We start from the raw sequence: 14,651 nt of genomic DNA, 5'->3' as shown, positions 1-14,651 counted from the left end.
ATATCCAATTGGTATATCTGCATATGTTGATATATGATATAGCATATTATACTACATATATTAATTAAATGATGCCATATTGCATCATATCATATTATATTATTTATATTACATGCATATATTAGTATATTCAGAGACAGTAAGACTTGTCAAATCCAGCCTCAGATACATGCTAGCTGATTAACCTTAGAGATATCACTTAATCTTTCTGGGCTCAATTTCCTCAAATGAAGATAATAATAGCACCTACTTGTTAGAGTTGTAAGGCTCAAGAATGAGATAATATTTGTAAAGAATTTGGAAAATCTGGGCAGCTAGGTGGCACAATGGATTAAGCACCAGCCCTGGATTCAGGAGTACCTGAGTTCAAATCTAGCCTCAGACACTAGACACTTACTAGCTATGTGACCCTGAGCAAGTCACTTAACCCTCATTGCCTCACCAAAAAAAAAAAAAAGTAATAATAATAATAATTTAATTAAAAATTTAAAAAATTAAAAATTAAAAAAATAATTTGGAAAATCTTACAGCACTATATACATGTTAGATGAGCAGCAGTTGCAGCAGTAGTAGCAGCAGCAGCAATGGCAGCAACAGTAATAGAAAGCTTTGATTTATAAATATCACAGTTAGAGAGTTGGGAGGGATAGTATGATACAGTAGAGACAACACTGACTTTAACATCAGAGAAACTGGATTCAAATACCTTTTCTGACACCTACTATCTGCATGGCCTAGGGCAGATCATGAACTTCCCTGGGCTTCCATTTCATCATCTGTAAAATGAGGAAAATGTTAGATGGTCTCTGAGGTCCATTCTAGCTCTAGATTGATAGATGATCTTATTATGTCACTGTCCATCTAGTCTGACCCTTAAATGAAAGGCATCCCCATTATAACCTATCTGATCAGTGACAATCTAATCCCTTGTTGAAGACCTTCAAGAAAAGGAAACCCTCCACTCCCTGAGACAGCCCTTTGTTCTTTGGGGTACCTCTAATTGCTTGGAACTTGGAACTTATTCCTGAAATCAAGCCTCAACTTGTTTTGTTGTAATATCCATGTTTGTGCTTATCTTACTCTCTTCCTCCTCCCTCTCTCCCCTCTCCCTTTCCCCTCCCTGCTCTTTCTCCTTCCTTCCCTCCCTCTCTCTTTCCCTTCCTCCTTTCCTCCCTCTTTCTCTCCTCCCTCCCCCCCATGATGTTTAAAATCTAAATCTGTTGTCTAAAAAATCTAATGTGTGATCCCCTTAAATTAGAAGCTTTAGCACCAGTCTTTGGGCATTAAGCATTTATTAAAGCATACTAGGTATTAGAAAAAAGAACACATGGAGTTAAGAAAAGGCCTATCTAGCCTGGAGTTACAGTCTGGTCTGATCTGGTCTGGTCTGATCTGGTCTGGTCTGGTCTGGTCTGGTTCTTCCACAAGTCCTCTACCACAATCCTGCTTCAATCCATGAACTGCCCCTCAAACTGAGTATGGAAGCTTTTTAAAGGTCTGGAGGAGAGGCGGTCCTTGCACGGCTTCAAGTTGATTGGTAGGCATCATCTAAATCCATTGGTTCACTGGACTTGAAGGCAGTCTTAAATTGAGTTCAAAGTCCTTAACTTCTGAGAACAATACCTCCCTAAGGGCCAGCCAGGGGTGGTTACAATCCAATTAACTTGAAGTAGGCTAGTCAGCAGTCAATCATTCTCACTTAATTCAATCAGTTTAGATTAATCTCCAGGTGGACCTTTGAGTATCTGCCAAATCCTATTATTTTCTCACACTCCCCTCAATCCATCTGTCCTTCTCTCTCTCCCCTCCCTCTATCCCTCCTTCTCTCTCTCCCCTCCCTCTATCCCTCCTTCTCTCCCCTCCCTCCATCCCTCCATCTCTCTCTCCCTACATCCTTCCTACCCTCTTTCTCTCCCTCCCTCTGTCTTTTTCTCTTTTCCTCTCTCCCTCCTTCTCTCTCATTCCCTCACTACCTTTATCTCTTTTTTCTGTCTTACTATCTCTATTTCTTTGTGTATCTCTTAAAAGTATATATATATATATATATATATATATATATATATATATATACATGACACCATTCCTACATACTGATATCTATATAAAATACACCATAACACAATAATATGTACATATTTGGAGAATAATTATCTGGATCAGTGATTATACCAGTGAAGTTGTATCCTCATATGGAAATATACTCAAATAATTAAGTTCAACAACTCTGCCACTTATTTTTATCAATTAGCTAGAGACACTGAGAAGTTAAATCATTTACCTATGGTCACACCACCAATATGTGTCACTAGGGCTAATGCCAACGCCTTCTATTTCCTACACTAATCTGCCTCTCTAAACAGATAACAGTAACAAAATTTGAGGTGAAAGCATTAAAAATAGAGAGGCCAGGAAAAAAAGTCCTTTTCTGAATGAGTTGGCCCCTGAGTTGAGCCATGAATATGAATATAAGAAGGGAGTTCAGTCCAGGAATTCAGTACATAGTATCCTGAGTTTAGGAAATTGCAAGTAGGTTCTTTTTAGGAATATAGAATTGAGAGAGGGGAGAAATTGAAAGCAAGTCTGCAAAGGAATATTGAGGTATAAGAATGATTGAATCTAAATGCCAAGGCAAGTCATCACTATTTAATCCTAGAAGCAAGAGGAAACCATAGAAGTTCTTTGGTGGAGTATCAATGATCAGATGTGTGCTTTAGTAACATCCATGTGCCAACTGTGTAGAAAACATTGAATTATGAAGACCTATCCCGCTACTGTTTTCAGCAAGTGACAGCTCATTAGGGCTTGAACCAAAGTGGGAGTTATTTGAGTGGAGACAAGGGAACAGATGAGAGAGATGATGTAAAGGTAGAATTGAGTAGACCTTGTCATCAAATTGGATATGGGGAAAGAAGTGAAAATGACGGTTGAGATTGATTCCAAAGTCTGACCATCCCACACTCCCATTCAGTAAATTCCACTGGCTCCCTATCTCTCCCCAAATCAAATATAAAGTCCTCTGGTTGGCTGTTAAAGCCCTTTATAGCCTGATCCTTTCTTTTATTTCCAGTTTTCTTATACCTTGCTCCTTACCAATGTACTCTGGGATCCAGTGACACTGGCCTCCTTTTGGTTCCGGAAACAAGACCCTCCATCCTCCAACTCCAAGCATCTTCACTGGTTTTCTGCCATACTGGGAACTCTCCCTTCTCATCTTCACCTACTGGCTTTCTTCAAGTCTCATTTAAAGTCAAATCTTCTACAATAATCTTTTCTCTGCCCTTAATTAGCATGTCTTCCCTCTGAAATTATTTCCAATTATATGTGTATATGTAAAACTGATGTATGGACAAAACCTTGTTTATACATAGTTGATTATATATTGTCTTTTCCCTTAGACTGTAAACTCCTTGAGAGCAAACACTGTGGTTTGTGCCCTTGCGGGGACTTGTTTCATATCCTTAGAGGTTATCAAAGTACTTGACACAAAGTAGGTGCTTCATACCTCTTTATTGACTTGACCTAACTTGAAGATGGCCAGAGATCAGGAGCATGGTAGATCCAGGCAGGTGAATCATGGAAAAGTTTAACCAATGAGAAGCCAAATACACAAAGGGAGGGAAATAGAGATCCAGGTTGGAGATGAGGAAGAATGGGATGATAATTTTCAGAGAACAGATATAAAGGCATAGTGGGTGAACAGTTGACCTCAGAGTCAGGAAGACCTGGGTTTAAAACCTGACCGTTTCCTATTGGTTACAAAGCCTTTAACAAGGGGAGGCTAGGTGGCACAGTGAATAAAGCACCAGCCCTGGATTCAAGAGTACCTGAGTTCAAATCTGGCCTCAGACACTTGACACTTACTAGCTGTGTGACCCTGGGCAAGTCACTTAACTCCCATTGCCCTGTTAAAAAAAAAAAGAGAGAGAGAGACTGAACAAAGCCTTTAACAAAGTTCTTAACCCCTTAGGCCCACATTCAATTCTCTAACACTATAAATTGAAGAGTAAGTATCAACCTTTATTTGTAGAGTCTCCTATATCTCTAAGGTTTTAAGTCCTAACACTATTGTATATTACAATTACGTGTGTTTATGTCCGCACTTGGAGTGAGAAAGCCCTGAGTTTGAACCCTACCTCACATACTGCTTAACTTTGTGAGCCTGAGCAAGTTGCTAAACCTCTTCCAGACTCAATCATCTCATCTGCAAAATAAGTATAATTGTAGAACCTACTTCCCAAACTGTTGTGAGGATCATATGGCATAACATATATAAAGAACCTTATAAACTTTAAAGCATTATACAAAAATAGCTAGTGGTATTTGCATAATAGCCTTCTCCTAGCTATCTAGCTAAGACATGCCTTGTTGGGTTTTTTGGACCTAATGTCTGATTGTGTTGGGATAGAGGACACTTGATAAGGAAACTCTCTTCACTAAGGCTGGTTATCACCTTGACTTGCCCAGAGTCAAAATCCACATATATCAAAGTCATGACTTAAAGGAATGTCACCCTGATTCCTTTTTGGGTGGGGGTAATGAGGGTTAAGTAATTTGCCAAGGGTCACACAGCTAGTAAGTGTTAAGTGTCGGAGGCCAGATATGAACTCAGGTCCTCCTGAATCCAGAGCCTGTGCTTTATCCACTGTGCCACCTAGCTGTCCCCATTACCCTGATTTCTAGACCTTATCCCCTAAGTAAGTGGCATCTTGCTCTGTATATTGTAGAATAAAGATTTCCTGAGTGAATTACAAATAAGCTTTCATTTCTGTGCTTACTATGTACAAGTTCTATGCTGAGTGCTCCAAAGAAAGAAGCAAATAGAAAAATTCGAGGCTTGCCCTCCAGCTTCTTCTGTTCTGCTAGGGACATACAGGATGTACAAAGAAAAAGAAATAGAGGTCAATTGGAGGAGAGAAAACACTTCACGCCTAGGCGGAGAAGGGGAGGGAGCACAACAGAGAAAATTCCATAGAGGAGTTTAAATCCTTGAATGTATGAAATGATAGTGTAAACAGTCTGAAATGAGATTTCTTCTTATTGTGTTTTTTTTCTTGACTTGCTTGATTATAATTATGTCTTTCTCAAAGGAAAATAAGATTTTTTTTTCATTCTTGTTTGTTTTTCTCTGAAAACAATCATGGAGTCTAAAATACAGATTAAGCAACCAACATACATTTATCAAGTGCTTATTATAAGCTCTGGCTTTAGGATTTTCTTTTTCTCTTTTTTTAATGTCCTATTTGAAGCAGCTAGGTGGTACAATGTCTAGATCCCTGGGCCTGGAGTTAGGAAGAACTAAGTTCAAATCCAGCTTTAGATACTTACTAGTTATGTTACCCTGGGCAACTCCCTTAACCTCTGTCTGCTTCAGTTTCCTCAATTGGAAAATAAGAATAACACTAGAACCTACTTCACAGGGTTATAGTGAGAATCAAGTGAGGTAATATTTGCAAAGGGCTTAGCACAATACCCAGCACATGGTAGACACAATAAATATTTGTATCCTTCCTTCTTTCTAATTAATCTGAAAGTTCAAGGTGTGTATCAAGGATTTGGATCTGGACCAAGTCAAAGATGTCTCTGAAAGGATGGAGATGATAAGAATGAATAAATCATAGAATCTCATAATTAGAAGAAATCTCAGGCACTAAAACATACTTGAAAATGAATAATCTAGATCAGAGTTGTCAGTTGCACCCCAGCAGGCTTTACTAACTCTTGTACCAGTTGCTCAGATGAAAATATAATTAGGAAATATTTAACAAAGTAAATAACAATACAATGGAACATAGTACATGTTAATACGTGGTTACATAGGGGACAGCTGGGTGGTACAATGGATAAAGCACCGTCCTTGGATTCAGGAAGACCTGAGTTCAAATCTGTCCTTAGACCCTTGACACTTAACTAGCTGTATGACCCTGGGCAAGTCACTTAACCTTCATTGCCCCGCCCAAAAAAAAATGTGGTTACATAAGTCAATGTACTTCTTGAAGAGATTTTTATGTATAGTTTAGTGAGTTGGACATCACTATTTGAGTTGGACACCACTTCCCCATACAATATTCCTAGAATGTAGTTTTTGTTCAAAGGACTGAAAATAGGAGAAGCCTATTGCTTCTACTTTTCAATTATTTGGAAATATGTAATAATATAAAGAATATATAACATATAAATGTATGTGTGTATACATACAAAAATCTGTATATGTTTTATACATGTGTGAATAAACACATATACCTATATATGTGCATACATATATGCTGAACCACCTGGCTATAAAACTGTACATGTCCTGGATCCAGCAATACCACTATTGGGTCAATATCCCAAAGAAATGTTTTTAAAAGGGAAAAAAGACCTATTTGTACAAAAATATATATAGCAGTTTTTTGTGGTGACAAAGAATTGGAAATTTAAAAGATGTTCATTAGTTGGGAAATGGCTGAACAAGTTGTGGTATATGATTGTGATGGAAAACTACTGTGCTATGAGAAATGATGAGCAGGGTGGTTTCAGAAATACCTGGGAAGTATTCAATAAACTTATGCAAAGTGGAATGAGCAGAACCAAAAGAATATTGTACACAGTAACATATCATGAGGATAATAAACTGTGAAAAATTTAGCTACTCTGATCAAGGCAATGATCCAAGACAATTCCAAAGGACACAGGATGAAAAATGTTGTTCACCTCCAGAGATAATTGATGAATTCTGTTTTCAGATCAAAACATACTTTTTAAACTTGATTTTATTGTTTTATTTTGTTTGTGTTTTCTTTTGCAAAATGGAAATATGAAATATGTTTGTTATGACCTTACACGTATAATCAAAATCAAAATGCTGGCCTTCTCAAGGCGGGGGGAAGAGCCAATGTAAGGGAGAGAGTTTAGAAGTAATTTAAAAAAAATAAATTTTATATGTAGTTGGGAAATAATTAAATTATATATGTGTGTGTGGGGGGGTGTGGGTGGGTGTGGGGGTGTGGGTGTGTTTTTAAAAATCTATCAAAAATCTACCATTTCCTCTATATTGGTATTGGGTCTCTTTCAGAATTTGATTCTTTAGAATTCCTTTGCACTGACTTTGGACCTTACCAAACCTTCCTCTGAGCCATTTAAATTGCACTTTCCTAAAATCTAGGGTGCATGTAAGATCATGCATGGCTTTGCTTTCATTTCCTATCACAAACTCTAGGAGGGAGTATGGACATCCCACCAATGGGCAACCTTTTGAATTTATATCAGCAACTTTACAGTAATAACCCAGCTGCCTTTTCTGTTCCAACTCCAATTTGTTTTGCTTACTAATTTACTTTATTAATTATATATTTATCAATTTGTTTTACTTCCTTTACCTTGCCAACTGCTGTCTCCTTTTTACATCTTTTACTCCTTCTGCTCTTGTCATCTTTAAATCCTCATTTCTTTTGATTTTGATGACGAGGAGAATGCTTTATTGCTTTTATAATAATAATGATAATAATAATATACATAGTACTTACTATGTGCCAGGGTGCTTTACAATTATTTCATTCGATCCATACAACAACCCTGGAAAATGCCTGTTTTTATTATTCACATTTTACACATGAGTAACTGAGTCAATTAGAGGTTAAGTGACTTGCCTTGAGAGTCACATAGCTACTGAGTATCTGACACTGCAAATTGAAATCAGATCTTCCTGACTCTAGGCCCAATTGTCTTCATGGAGAAAAAGTAGTTCTGATTGTCAGTCTTGGTTTTTTGTTGCTTCATTTGGTTCTTGCTCTGATTCCTGGAATTACTTTCTATAACTCCCTTTTCCTTGCAAGTGAGCACCTCTCTCATTTATCCCATTATCCTAGATCATGGATGGTTATCATGGAAGTCATCTACTAACATCATTCTTCAAAGTCTTTATCACAAGCAAACTGGCATTTATCTTGAATGCAAACCTGATTTCAAAATACACAGGAAACCTTTCAAAGAGCAACAAGATCCGAGATACCAAGATAAAGGTGACGAGGGTGGGGGAATACCATTCACTGTTGGGAAATTATGGCCATCAATAATGTTAACCCACATTGGCCCAATAAACAAGCGCCCATCTTATTTCATGCTTACTGCTTTGGGGAAAAGCTTTATTGACAAAAGATAAATCTACAGGTAAGACTTATTTCTGACAGCAAGAGTCAATATCTTCTCTGCAAAGAGAGGTGTTTCCCCCTCCCCCTTTCTGGAGTCATCCACCAAGTCCTTAAGTCCTGACTGATGATTTATCAGGCTCACAGCCTTTGCAGAATTTCAATAGGAAAAGCTTCAATCTTATCCAGGGTCTCTCTGGCATTCTCCCCTCTCCCTAACCCAGGAACATATCCATCAGACTTTCTGCAGGAACATTTTCATTCCATTGGCCCCAGATGGAATCTGCAGAGGCCATTAAGATGCAAACCCACTCTTACAAAGAGGTGAACATTTGTCTTCCCTTGGTAACTGCCATAGGCAATGAGGTAGATTTTATACTAGGGAAGGGAACAGTTACCTTCCCTTCCTGTAGCAATTAGCCCATGGAGCATCATTGAACTTTGGAAATTCCCCCTTGTTTTAGTGTTAGAAAGACAAAGATTTTCACATGTGGTTAGTTAAATACAAAAGAAAAACAGAGTTCTGTTAACCAGGAGTTGATTACTTCTAGAAATACCACTTACTTGTATTTTCCCTTGGGGCAACTACACAAAGCATGCCCTTAGATCAATTGGTTGGGGTGAAGGATGGGGTGGGTCCTCAAGGATACCCCAAGGATACTTCCAAAGAGGTCAGAAATGTGAAAGCAGTGTACCTCTCAACATCAGTCCTGGGACAAAGTCCTGATTTTCCCTCTGCTCACCTTTTTTACAGTTCTGCTTATCATGCAGTATTAATCATAGTTACATAGACCTGAAAAGAACCTGAGAGCCCATGTAGTCCTTCTGCATCATTTTAATTTCATATTAATTTCAGAAGAAACTGAGGCATAGAGAGGTTAAATGTTTTCTTCCCCATGGTCAAACATTTAAATGACTAATAGATCTGATACAGGGACTTCTGATTCTGGGTCTCTATCTATAGCATTATGCTACCTCTGTAAGCAATTGATATTTATGTTCTTCTCCAAATGTTGCAGAGCATTTTGCATGCATTCCTAGCAGATGGGGGGGAATAAAGCAAACAACTTCATCTCTAAGAGATTTACAAACTATTGTTATTATTATTATTATTATTATTATTAACAAACCATTACAAACTACTTTTTATTTACTTTTTAAAGGTAGGGTATGTGAAATTTAAAATCTAATAGTGATGTCTAAAATCTACCGTGTGATCACCCTAAATTAGAAGCTTATAGCACCAGTCTTTGGACATTAAGAATTTATTAAAGTATTTAGAAGTTAGCAAAAGAGAGAGGAAGAACATGTGCAGTTCAGAAAGAAGCCTAGCTACCCTTGTGACCTGCTGCTGCTACCACAACCTCCAACCGAAAGAAAGATTCCCATTCTCCTCGAGCTGAAGCTCCCTGTGGGATGGCCCAGGCCACCATCCCCACACACAGCTCCAAGGTAATTGGCTGGTAGCATTGATTGACATGACTTACAGGGGATTCTATGCATAGATGTAACTTCCAGATGCTAGTCACATGCTTTCTCCTCAGGGTGGTGCTGCCCTGGTTCTCACAATGTCTTTCTCAGCATGGGGGTGGAACTCTGATTTTCATACTCAACAATGTCATATGTATTAAGCTGCAATAATACACACAGAATTATGTAAGAGGTAGATCAACTGGTTGATGATTTTACAGAGTAGTGAACCTTTTTTCAACTTTTGTTTGTATCTTCTTACTTTGTTGCTTAGAAAGTATGGAAATATACCTCTCCTAGTGCCTACTGGAGGCTGTTTTGTTTTGTTTTTGCTTATTTGTTTATTTGATTGTTTGTGATTATTGCTGAAAATAGCTCAAATTCCTATTAGATGGTCCAGTACTCTAAACTCTATGTTTGATCTTGGAAGCTTTCTTCTCCTCAACCATAAGTATTTGACATACTATCTGTTACCTAGAATTATTTCTAGGAAATCTCTGAATATGCACCTAATGTAGCTTGAGTCTGGGCAGCTAGGTGGAATAGTGGATAGACCCCTGGACTTGAAATCAAAATGACTCATCTTCATGAGTTCAAATCCAGTTTCAGGCAGTTAGTAAGCTGTGTGACTCTGGGCAAACCACTTAATCCTGTTAGCCTCAGTTCCTCATCTGTAAAAATGAGCTGGAGAAGGAAATGATAAGCCAATCCAGTACTTTTGCCAAAAAAAAAACCCTAATATTGGGTCACAAAGAGTTGGGCATGACCAAAAATGGCTGAACAAAAATGTGGACCTAGAGTTTGAATCTTGGTCCACACAGATTTGGGTGAACATTTCCCCAAGTCCAGTATAAGCACTCAAGGTAACAAATGCATACATCATGTAAAGGCTTTATTACTATTCTCATAAAACCGAGAAGAAAAAGAAAAATAAAGGATTGACAGTAGCCCATAAACAACAGACACAATTATTCTACTTTTTCCAATGAATCCCACTTCTCCCAGAGTCCTAAAGTTCTCTGAACTGATCTTTTCATTTGGATTCCCTTCACATAGGAGTAGGGAAATCAAGGAGAGAGTCATTTAACTGCCTACTATATGCCAGAAATTTTGACAAATGAAGGGAAAACAAAAACAGGGGAAAAAATAGTCCTGGCTTTCAGATAACTGACTGTCCAAGAGAGGATACAAGATGAAAACAACCAGACAAACAAGGCAGAATAAGTTGGAAATAATCACAGAGGGAATGCAGTAGCATTAAGAGTAACAGGAGGGGCAGCTAGGTGGCGCAGTGGATAAAGCACTGGCCCTGGATTCAGGGGTACCTGAGTTCAAATCCAGCCTCGGACACTCGACGCTTACTAGCTGTGTGATCCTGGGCAAATCATTTAACCCCCACTGCCCCGTTTAAAAAAAAAAAAAGAGTAACAGGAAAATGCTCATGGAAAAGTTGAGATTTTAGTAGAGACCTGGAGGAAGCAAGAGAAACCAAGGGTTGGAGATGAGGAAGGAGAAAATTCCAGGCAGGTGAGTCAACCACTGGAAAGGATCATGGAGTGTCATGAGTGAAAAATGGCAAAAAGACCAACATTTCTGGATCATGAAAGTAGATGTATTTGGCTGACTCAAGGCTTCCAGGTTCAGAAACTCTCCATATTCAGCCATGATCCAGGTCAGATACTTGAGGAAGCATGAAGCAGTGGATAAAGAACAGAAAGCCCAACTCAGAGCTAGGATAGAGCCCTGTTTATGTCCCACCCCTGAGAGTATATACTGTCTGCGTGACCCTGGAAAATGTATTTAAAAACTCAGCAATCCAGAAAACTCTTTAAGATTATAAATCATAGATCATATGCTGATCTGTATCATTAGAAGTAGTTTCCTCATTATAAGTTCTTTATACCAGTGAAATCACAGATCCAGACCCCCATCCTCTCTATATACACACCCAAGTACACATTTCTGTAGCACTAGAGGGTTTATACAACTCTTTTAAAATGTTATTTCACTTGATCGCATTTACAATGTTGCCCCAGTCACCAAGTATCTGTGGAGGTGGAAACGAGAGTTGACTTGTCCTCAAAACAAGCAAAAGACTTCTATTCCTTCCATAGCCAGCTGTAAAGTAGCCCAAGGAAATTTGCACTAAAGAGGTACAGTGGAGTTTTAACAGTAATAGTAAAATCAATATTTATTATAGATTATGTAACACAAACACCATGTAGTTTATTAGAATAAAATGTGAGCTGTCAGAGCCCTAGCAGTGTGAGGGTGGTATTATGGTGAACACAGTTCTGTAAATATTTATAAGGATAATTTATCCCTAACTCTACTCAGTGTCTTGCCCTGGATCTAATCTCTGGGCAGTTTTAGGAACAGTTTACACTGGGTACCAAACCAATAGCAGATAAATTTGTATGAAAATAAATTTGTAAGAAAGGATAGGTAGGTGGTAGGTGAGGGGAAGAGGCACTGAAGAAGAGAGAGGGATTTTAGTTTCCAGGGTACAGGTTTAAATGAAAATGGGTTCTTTTTGATGGAAATTTTCCAAACCAGAGCTATTGGGTACTTGGCAATGAAATAAGATGCTTTAAAAATCTAAGTGGAAATGTGGGGATATTCATTATCGAGAAAAGAAGAGAAGATATGGGGTGGGGTGAGGAAGAGGAGTTACATTCAAGTACTGAATAGGCTATCACCAGAAAGAGGTATGAGATATATCCAACTTGGCCCCAGAGGGAAGAACAAGTCATTTCCTCTTGGGGAGATCTACTACTTTCATGTATTTGAAAGTCTTGGGGCAGCTAGGTGGTGCAGTGGATAAAGCATCAGCCCTAGATTCAGGAGGACCTGAGCTCAAATCCAGCCTCAGACATTTGACACTTACTAGCTGTGTGACCCTGGGCAAGTCACTTAACCCTCATTGTTCCCCCCCCCCAAAAGAAAGGCTGTCATGGAGAAGAATCAGATGTGTTCTGGTTTGGGGCAGAACCAGGAACAATGGGGAGAAGTTGTGAAGAGGCCAGATTGGGCTTAATATAAGGGAAACCTACATCATAACAGGAGTGTGGATCAAAAGATGAAAAGATCACTGGAAGTCATGAATGTGTTATCCTTCACTGGAGGACTTCAACAAAGGCTAGATAATAAAAATAATTGACATGTGTATAGAACTTTAAAGTTTGAAAAACATTTTATATTCATTTTCTCATTTGAGTTTTGAGGTCAGTGTATTATTATTTCCACTTTGTAAAAGAGAAAACTGCGATTCTGAGAGGATGAGATTTGTTTGTGGTCACACAGCTAGAGAATGTCAAGGGTGAGGATTTGGACTTTAGTGGTCCTGATGTTGGGCCCTATGTGATGTCTACTATATCATATCACTTTTCAAAGGATTGATCCTTGTTGGGAATATTAGAGAAGGAATTTTTGTTTAGAGGATAGGATAGGTAGGTGGTAGGTGAGGGGAAGAGGCACTGAAGAAGAGAGAGGGATTTATAATTTGAGGCTATTCAAAATCTTATTTATGTGGAATATGGGGTCAGTCTTTCCTCCAGTTCATAGGGTAGGTCTGCAAGCAAATGGTAACTCCAGGTTCCAGATATCTTGTTAGCCTCCAATGATGTGCTTATCATCAATAGTTTGCTAGAGGGCATAGTTAGGTTTGAGATTAAGAAAAACTTCCTAAGAGTTAGACCTATCCAAAAGATAATGGCATTCACAGGGTCATAGATATAGAGCTTAAAGTACATCAGATGACAAACATTAAGTGTCTACTATTTGACAGGAACTGTGCTAAATGCTGGGAAGACTGAGAAAGACAGTCCTTTTCCACAAAGAGCTCACAGTCCATTGAGGTAGAAATTGGAAATAATCAGGAGAGGAACATTAGTGGGGTAGGTAAAGGCCTTTTGTTTGCCCTTAGCCAGTCAGGTGCCATATTTACTGCTAATAATAATTCTCATTTATAGCATTTTAAGTTCAGCAAAGTATTTTCCCTGCTCCTGCCCTTCCTCCTCTTTCTCTTTCTTTCTTTTTCTTTTTTCTTTCTTTCTTTCTTTCTCTTTCTTTCTTTCTTCCTTCCTTTCTTTCTTTCTTCTGTTCTTCCTTCTGTCCTTCCTTCCTTCCTTCCTTCCTTCCTTCCTTCCTTCCTTCCTTCCTTCCTTCCTTCCTTTCTTTCTTTCTTTCTTTCTTTTCTCCCTCCCTCTCTTCTACCCTTCTTTCCTTCTTTCCTTCTTTCCTTCCTTCCTTCCTTCCTTCCTTCCTTCCTTCCTTCCTTCCTTCCTTCCTTCCTTCCTTCCTTCCTTCTTTCCTTCCTTCCTTTAATTAATTATTTTTTGTTCAAGTCTTCTTATACTGGAAATGCTTTGCATGGTCAAACATGCATAACCTATTGCTTACTAACTCAGGGAAAAGGGTGCAGGTCAGGACGGGAGGGAAGGATAGAAATTGGAACTCAAAATCTTTTTTTCAAAGGTTAAAAGATTTTAACATATAATTGGGAAAAATAAAATACTATTAAAAAAGAATTTTGCCTCTGAGGATAGTTAGGGGTTGCTACTACAACAGAGGGAATTTGGAGAGAGACTGAATTTTTATCTATCAGGTCAACCTCTTTAATGGAGGTAATCACATGACTGATATTATTCTTAGTTCTACTGTGAAGATGAAGCAAAGGAAGGTATGTTAAGTGCTATGTGTGCTGGAGAGCACTGCAGAAACAAAACTATTGTCATTTCTGTCTATGACCTTCAAATAAGCCTTATATAAATGACATCATTGTATGAAGGTACATGTCTCTGGATCTAAATGGGAATATGCTAACTGTATACTGATATAAATGAGCATAACTTTACCTATGAGACATATATTTCACAGGAGTTGCCACAATGATTAGTCAATCAACAAACACTGACTATGTGCCAGGCACTGTGCTAACTGATGGGTATATAAGGAAAAAGCATGGGCAGCTAGTTGGCATAGTGGATAGAGCACCAGCCCTGGATTCAGGAGGACCTGAGTTCAAATCTGACCTCAGACACTTAACAATGACTA

This window comes from Dromiciops gliroides, chromosome 1 (assembly GCF_019393635.1).
Source record: "Dromiciops gliroides isolate mDroGli1 chromosome 1, mDroGli1.pri, whole genome shotgun sequence".
Taxonomy (NCBI): domain Eukaryota; kingdom Metazoa; phylum Chordata; class Mammalia; order Microbiotheria; family Microbiotheriidae; genus Dromiciops; species Dromiciops gliroides.
Note: the sequence above shows the minus strand (reverse complement) of the source record.